The sequence below is a fragment of the Neovison vison genome, chromosome 7 (assembly GCF_020171115.1).
Source record: "Neovison vison isolate M4711 chromosome 7, ASM_NN_V1, whole genome shotgun sequence".
Classification (NCBI taxonomy): Eukaryota; Metazoa; Chordata; class Mammalia; order Carnivora; family Mustelidae; genus Neogale; species Neogale vison.
Window position 1 is genome coordinate 192,029,485 of NC_058097.1, and position 8,894 is coordinate 192,038,378.

An 8,894-nucleotide genomic window follows, 5' to 3' on the forward strand; every position below is an offset into this window, starting at 1 on the left:
TGAGATATCACCTTACACCAGTTAGAATGGCCAAAATTAGCAAGACAGGAAACAACATGTGTTGGAGGGGATGTGGAGAAAGGGGAACCCTCTTCCACTGTTGGTGGGAATGCAAGTTGGTGCAGCCTCTTTGGAGAACAGTGTGGATATTCCTCAAGAAATTAAATATAGAACTTCCCTATGACCCTGCAATTGCACTCCTGGGTATTTGCCCCAAAGATACAGATGTCGTGAAAAGAAGGGCCATCTGTACCCCAATGTTTATAGCAGCAATGGCCGCAGTCGCCAAACTGTGGAAAGAACCAAGATGTCCTTCAATGGTTGAATGGATAAGGAAGATGTGGTCCATATACACTATGGAGTATTATGCCTCCATCAGAAAGGAAGAATACCCAAATTTTGTAGCAACATGGACGGGACTGGAAGAGATTATGTTGAGTTAAATAAGTCAAGCAGAGAGAGTCAATTATCATATGGTTTCACTTATTTGTGGAGCATAACAAATAGCATGGAGGACATGGGGAGATAGAGATGAGAAGGGAATTGGGGGAAATTGGAAGGGAAGGTGAACCATGAGAGACTATGGACTCTGAAAAACAATCTGAGGTTTTTGAAGGGGCAGGGGGTGGGAGGTTGGGGTACCAGGTGGTAGGTATTATAGAGGGCATGGATTGCATGGAGCACTGGGTGTGGTGCAAAAATAATGAATACTGTTATGCTGAAAATAAATAAAAAAGAAATTTAAAAAAAAGATTGACACATTAAAAAAAAATTCTCTAAATCCATGGATAGTAGTTTTGTCGCAGCATTGCATTCAGGGAATGCAAGTCCCTGTCTATGGCAAGTGTCTATGGCAGTAGTAAGAAAACACTGCCCTTCCATGATGGAAACATTCTAGTGGAATCCATCTGAACCCAAGCTGTTCATGCCAATGAATGCTGCCACACTGGGGACTTCAGGTTGCATCTGCTGAGTTGGTTTTTGGCAGTTGTCATTCCCATGATAGCTTTAGTGGATGGAAGTCTATACTGTTGGGCTCATGTACAACCTCCATCTCTGCCACCATGATCACTTTGTTCATGAGCCCATTGGATAATGACAGGAGTGAATGGGAAATAGACTGGCTGGTATGCACAAACTGGGTCATTCTTTCCACTTGACTCTTCAAATCCTCCTCTGCTGGTCAGTCCTTGGTGAGCATTCACAATGGACATAAATATGTTTGTGTGTTTTTATTCATTCAGGAAGGTATGGAAACATGACTGTTCCTCAAATTTTCTTGTTACCAGTTGTCCAATAATGTTTTTTTGTTTCTTTGTTTGTTGTTTTCCAAGTCCCTGATTATTCAGCCAAACCTTTGGCCAAAACCCAAGAATCAGCATACTTTCTACATCCAGCCATTTCTGATTCAAAGAATGTGAACACTGGGTGCGTTGTGTCAAGTTCTAAGCATTGAACAAAATTCCCTTCACTATGGACTTTCAGGGATATTTCCATAATGGGGATATAGTGTTGTATCTATTCACTTTTGAGGTATACCCATGTATCACTGCTGAATTTTCTGTCTATCAAACCCAATCCTTTCTTCTGTCACTTGATCATAGTGAATTCCCAACAAGGCCTTGGGTGTAGGCTGGGAGAGAGAAACCATGGTAGCAAAAGTGGGGAATGTGAGCATTTGGGCACTTCTTTGCATAACATTTTCTTCAGTTTCTGCTTGGGACAGATCACCTATGATGTATCCTCTCCTTTTGTGGGGAGAGTGATGTAAATTGAGACACCCAGTGAGTGACTGAGACTATGGATATTACTGAACACTATATACATAGTGTTTTTTCCTATTCATGCATCCCTGTGATAAAGATTAATTTATAAATTAGACAAGCTAACAGATATGAACAATAATAATAAGATAAAAAAATCTCAACAACATATTTTAACAAAAATGCCTGAATACGGTCTCTCTCTTTCAATATACCTGAGTGTAATGTACTCCCCCTTACTCCTTTGATGATGTGAGATGATAAAAGGCTGTTCTGATGAGATGAAATGTGGTGAATGACACAGGCATTGTATTGTAGCATTAGACTACCAATGACCTTTTGACATAATGTCAGAAGGAGGATCATCTGCTTCTGAACTTCAGGTAACTGTAACATGGAAAGCAAAACCATATATATATATATGTATACATATATATGTATACATATATATATAGACTGTCTGTTCCATAGTGGAGTGCTGCTTTGGACACCAACTCTATGGTTCTGTACTGAAAGCACCAAATTCATGATGAGCCGTTCAAATTTCACAGAAACTTGTAGCCCATGGTTAAGCATTATTCTCTACTAAAGCCCAGTATCAGGCCAAGAGCCATTTCTCCAAAGGAAAGTAATTATCTGTATACGATGGCTGGAATTCGCTCCAAAATCCTGATTTTCTGCACTGCAATCCACATATGGAGGACTGCCAAAGTCTCCAATAGCATCCCTTTCTTCCACTGACACTTCAAGAACCATTGGTTGTGATGATTCTTAACTTTGATGTGCAATAGAATTTTCCACCACAGTCTGGACCTTTGACAGGGCCTTCTCTTTAGTCCAACTCAAACTAGCAGGTTTTTTAGTCACTTGAGTCACTTTCTGGCTTTATTTAAATTCAGCTTAGTTAAATGCAAAGTATTATTAATTATGAGATAGAATTATTGATTCATTAGTTGCTGATAATACCCAGCGCTCCTTACATCAATGGCCCTCCATAATACCCACCATTAAATTATCCCATTTGGCCACCTCATTCTCCTCCAGCACGCACAATTTGTACTATATAGTTAAGATACTCCTATGGTTTGCCTCCCTCTCTGCTTTTATCATGTTTTACTTCTCTTTCAAAAGAAATGTTTTGATATGTTTTATACCCCGGAACCTGGATATTTCCCTGTGTTTTATTCCCTAGATTTTTAATGGCACTTATTTTCCAATCTGTGCAAAAATGTCTTACCAATAAATCTAGAGTAGATATGTCTTGATCATTAGATCCACTCAGCATGATGTCACTAATACAATGCACATACTGTTACAGTATGGTAAAATAAAAGGCAATCGAGGTGTCTATGAACTAAATTATGACATACTGCTGGAGAGTTGACACACCCCTTAGTAGGGTATGGAAGACATATTGCTGGCATTTAAACCTAAAATCAAACTGCTTCTGATGGTCCTTACAGACAGGGAGATAAGAAGCACTTGCCAAATCAGATGCTGCTTATGAGGTACCAGAAAAATCTGTCAATTTTTTGAAGCAAGGAAACCACACCTACTATAGCTGTTGCAATTCTTTGGTTCTCCACCTGATTAAACTTGTAGGTAACCACTGTCATTCCCTAAGATCCACCTCTCTCCTGCAATGGCCAAATAAGTAAGTTAAATGTGTCTGTTGCAGGAATTAACATCTCTGCATCTTTCAAGTCCTTGATGTTGGCACCAATCTCTATGATTCCTCCAGGGAAGTGGTATTGCTTTGGTCTACTAGTTCCCTCAATAGAGGCAGTTCTAGGGGCTTACAATTAGCTTTTTACCATTATAGCCTGCAGATCAGGGAACCAATGTGGGGATTCTGCCATTGCAAATATGTCTTTTCAAATAATGCATTTGCAACTGCGGCAATAACCACAGGATAAGTTCATTGATATACTGCCTACAACGCAGATTAGGCCTGAGCAAAAGTTTCAATGACCACATTCCTCCATAAGCTCCAGTTATGACTGGTGGATCATAATGTTGTTTTGTATTTCCTGGAATCAGTTTCAGGTCAGTATGCCCAGAAATGCCTGAAAGATGGTTCTGTTCTTATCTCCAAAGCACAACCTGACTGAGAGAATGCCTAAGGTCTCCCTTGGGGAAAGCTGGGGGAAGATTAATACATAGAAATGTCACAGGGTATTTCCTCAAGGGAATCCAATCTCCCCTTTATTCAACAAATTTGAGTATGTATACTGGTTACAGTCTGGGAATTATTGTGAAGCCATGAATCTCTGATTTTATGATTAAGTTACACTTCTGTTTACTTAACCTAGATTTTTTTTGCTACCCTGGATAAGTAAGATTTGAATAGGTTTCCTTTCTATTTTACTTCTAAAAACACTGTCAAAAACAACCCAGCACTGTTAGTCAACTTGTATTGATTATCTCATTGATGTATTGCATCTTCTTTCCTTTATGGAAAACGTGTTTTCCTTCCCATTGAGGAGCTTGAGTACTTCAACATGGCTACTATTATCTGGAATCAACTATCTCCCATTGCATTGGGATTTTGCAGTTTAGTGACACTAAAGGTCTGGTCTACAAAACCATGATCATAAAGGTTTTCACGGGTGCTGGGATTACCGTGCCAAATTTATTCATGACAGGCATGATAAAAGGAATGTCTTTGGATCCTCTAAGGTGGGTTAAGGGGATCTTAAATGAAAAATCCATTCTTTATTGTTATTACTATTATTTATTTATTTATTTATTATTATTATAAGTTTGGTTTTTGCCCTTTTTCATTTATTTTTTAAATTCTATTTTATTCTTTCAATGTTCCAACATTGATTGTTTATATACCACACCCAGGGCTTCATGTAATATGTGCTCTCCATAATACCCACCACCAGGATCATCCTTCTCTGCATCTGTCTCTCTTCCAAAGGCCTCAGTTTGTTTTTCAGGGTCCACAGTCTCTCATGTTTCATATCCCTCTCAGATTTATCCAAATTCATTTTCCTTTCCTTCTCCTGAAGTCATCCATGTTATTTCTTATGCTCCACAAGCTTGTTTGGTTCAACCAGAACACTCAAGAAGATATTAAACAATTCATGGAAAGCAATGAGAATGAAGACACATCAGTCTAAAACCTTTTTGATATGGCAAAGACAATCCTAAGGTAGAAATACATTGCCATCCAAGTGTCATTCAAAAAAAATGAAAAATCCCAAATACACCAACTCTCTTTACACATTAAATAACCAGAAAATCAACAACACATTAAGCCAACCCCATGCACAATAAGGGAAATAATTAGGACTAGAGCAGAGATCAATGAGATAGAAACTAGACACACAGTAGAATACATCAATGACACTAGAAGTTGTTCCTTTGAAAGAATAAGATTGATAAACCACCAGCCAAACTAATCCAAAAGAAAACAGAACCCAAATTAATAAAATTACAAAGGAAAGGGAAGAATTAATGGCAAACACCAAAGAAAGAGAGACAATCATCAGAAATTATTATCAACAGTTATATGCCAATAAGTTTAGCAACCTAGAAGAAATCGATGCATTCCTGGAAGCTATAAACTTCCATGACTGAAACAAGAAGAAATTGACAACCTGTATAGGCCAATATCTGGCAACAAGATTGAAGCAGGGATCAAAAACCTCCCAAAAAACAAGAGTCCAGGACCTGATGGATTGCCTGAGGAATTCTACAAAACCTTCAAAGAAGAAATAATACCTAATCTCCTGATTTTTTTTTTTTTTTACCTAGAAATGGAAGGAAAAGTTCCAGACTCTTTCTCTGAAGCCATTACCTTGATCCCTAAATCAGGCAAAGACCTCATCACAAAGGAGAACTTCAGGCCAATATCCCTGATGAATATAGATGCCAAGATTCTCAACAAGATTCTAGCAAATAGGATCTAACAGTATTAAAAAGATTATCCACCATGGCCAGGTAGGATGTATCTCTGGGGTGTAAGCATGTTCAACATTTGCAAATCAATCAATGTGATAGAAAAAATTAGTAAGAAAAGAGAGAAGATCAACATGGTCCTTTCAATTGATGTACAAAAAGCACTTGACAAATCCATTCTACATTCCAATCCCCCTATGCCTTTCAATCTCTCCCTTTCCATTAAACCATGTCAGGTCTGGTAATTCTAATTTGCTTAATATGAGCCACCTTTTGATTCATATAACAGCCACCAAGCAGGAAAACTGTTAACTTTTCCTCAGTTCCCCAGCTACAAAATTAAAAGAAGAATCTCTGCTTCATGACCCCATATCAAGATTTGGCTTGCTTGAATTTTATGTTTTTTGCATGAGTATCCTATTTCTGTATTTATGTATTAGAAAAGACTTCATTCATTTAGAGTGTAGTGTGTTCCTCATGGTCACATTTAGAACCTCACTTTTAGGGGCCTGCTGGGACTCCCATCTACTTATAGGTCTAGGAACAAGGAGAGTAGTGGGGGTGGATCCTTAGAAGAATCAGCCCCTTCTTTTAGGGCAACTGCCTCTAGGGGACCCATTAGAGTTTCCTTAGACAATGCTGTGTTAAGCCTTCAGCCTAAGAGGGAAAAGCCACTTCAATGAGCAAAGAAGACTCATCTCTGTTCCCTTATCCTCCCAGTAATCCAAGGAAGAATCTACTTTTCATCCATCACTTCTTTTTTAAATCTTCATCCCATGTCAAGTTCTTCTGTTTATACTCATAAATATTTCTTAAACTCTTTTATCTCTCTGTGTTAGTTTGTGTTACCTAGGTGTAGACTCTGAGTTGGGGATTTTCATACAAGTGAATTTAAGGAAGAGGGTTGGGGGAAGTTGACTACAGTTCTGGAAGAAGATTATGGTCTCAAAAGGTCCTTGGCTTCCACCTGTAGCCATAAAATCCCTGGGGATTGTATGTAGACTGAAATGTGAGGAGTATTTCATAATCAGCAATGTCAGAATTGAGCTCTTGTGAAAAGTAAGAACCAGGCTGGTGATATGAGGGAAGCTACTAGTTTGAGGGCAGAAGTACAGAAAAAAAGTAAGGAAATCAGGTGAATTGTAAGAGAGTGCATTGGTCAAATGAGGATACACACCATTATATTTAATATCTACACAGATTATGGAATCAAAAGACCCCTCAATTCATTTCTTGCTTTCTGAGGTAGTTGTGATATGCCATAGCTTTCTCATGGCGTTTTTCACTTCTGCATTCCTCAGGGTGTAGATGAATGGGTTGAGAAAGTGGTCCCAATAGTATAAAATACAGCCACCATCTTGTCCATGGGAAAAGTGGTTGTGGGGCATGTGTATATGAATATACATGGACCAAAGAATAAGATTACTACTATGATGTGAGAAGTGCAAGTCAAGAGAGCTTTTTTTCCTTCCTTCTCCCCTGTGATTTCTCAGGGAATGCAAGATGACAATGTACGAGATCATCAGAATCACAAAACTGTTTGAGCAAAGGGCCCCACTATTAGACACAAACAGTAGGTGGATCATATGGGTGTCCATGCAAGCAAGTTTTAGCAAGGGTTGCAGATCACAGCAGTAATGATCAATCAAATTGGGTCCACAGAAAGGCAGTCTCAAGGCCAGGATAATCTGGGCTATAGAATGGATAAAAGACCCTATCCATGCAAGAATAATAAGGATGATGCAGACCTGTCATCTCATGATGGTTGGGTAAAGTAAGGGCTTACAGATGGTCACATAATGATCAGCAGCCATGAGGATGAGCACAAAGACATCCATACAGTCAAATAAATGTAGGGCAAAGACTTGAGTCATGCACTCATAGTACGTCATGATTCTTTTTGCAGAGAGTAAATCCACAATTAGTCTGGGGGCTGTGGACGTTGAGAAACAGGAATCAGCAAGGGACAAATAAAATAGGAAAAAGTACATGGTGCTCCCAAGTGTCTGGCTGGACTTGATGGTCACAATAATCAGCAAATTCCCTACCATGGTTCCCACATAAAAAATGAAGAAGATTACAAATATCATTTTCTATCTCATGGGATTTTGGGTCAATCCTAACAGAATGAACTCAGTTACACTGTTATTTTATTGCATTATTTCAGGTAAAGTGGAGAAATGGAAGATTTGAAATAATCTACACATATAAAGTATTATGAAATGACTACTCCATTTGGAGATAAAATCCATATGACCATGGATGTGTCAATTACCAGTGTGTAAACCCTTACTTTAAGTGTTGTTGTCTTCTGAATAAGGTGGGAATCATAATATATGCTCATAATCTGTTCACATGAGTGCTTATGGAAACAATGAAATATATCAATAATAAAAGAGGATGTGATTCTTCAGGCATAATAAACATTAATTTAGGGATTGATATGATATGGTTTCTTTCTGAAGTGAAGGTCTTTCTTTAGTTTACCTTAAGGATCTATTAGGACAGGATGTCGCCAAATGGAGAAAACTCATGCATGATTTACATAATGCTCTTTCATACTATTTGAGGCTCGTAGTTCAGTTCTGAAGTATCTTCTAGTAAGTATTCTGAACAATGAAGGGATGATGTAGAAACTTGTCATAGTGTTTTCCATAATGACACCTAAAAGAGAGATAGAGATGAGAGAGAGAGAGAGAGAACAAGAGAGAAACAAACAATATTTTAGCTGTGAGAGAGAACAAGAGAGAAACAATATTTTAGCTGTGAACATTCATTTGGTCCAGTCTATCACGGAATTTATTTTAATCTGTCAGTTTGACTGTTTAGTTACTGTACTTTAACTCACAATAATTTCTAGTTTTTTAGAGTTTTAAAATCAGTTTCTATCATAAACTTTTTACATTTTTTATACTGTATTATGTTGTCCACAGTTAAATTCTTCACTTAGTTCATATTTTAATAGGTATTTCAGGATATACTTTTTAAGACACAAAGAGTGACTGAGACTAAAATGAAGGATAGAGAATATTTGGCATGGATCAAAATAGTTTGTTTTTTAATTACATGTTATTTTTAGTACCAGGGATTTACAAAATGAGCTATGAAAGTTTCAAGTCATAGCTGAATCTTTTCAACAGAATTCCTGGAATCTATTTCCTGGAGTATCCCCTGTCTTCAGTAAGAGGAGATAGAAACAAAAAAGGAACTAATATTTATTTA

The 8,894-nt window shown here is 37.8% G+C and overlaps 1 pseudogene; it reads right to left on the minus strand.

Annotated features, from left to right (window-relative positions):
* Positions 1-6,862: 6,862 nt before the first annotated feature.
* Positions 6,863-7,831, minus strand: LOC122914387 (annotated as a pseudogene).
* Positions 7,832-8,894: the final 1,063 nt, after the last annotated feature.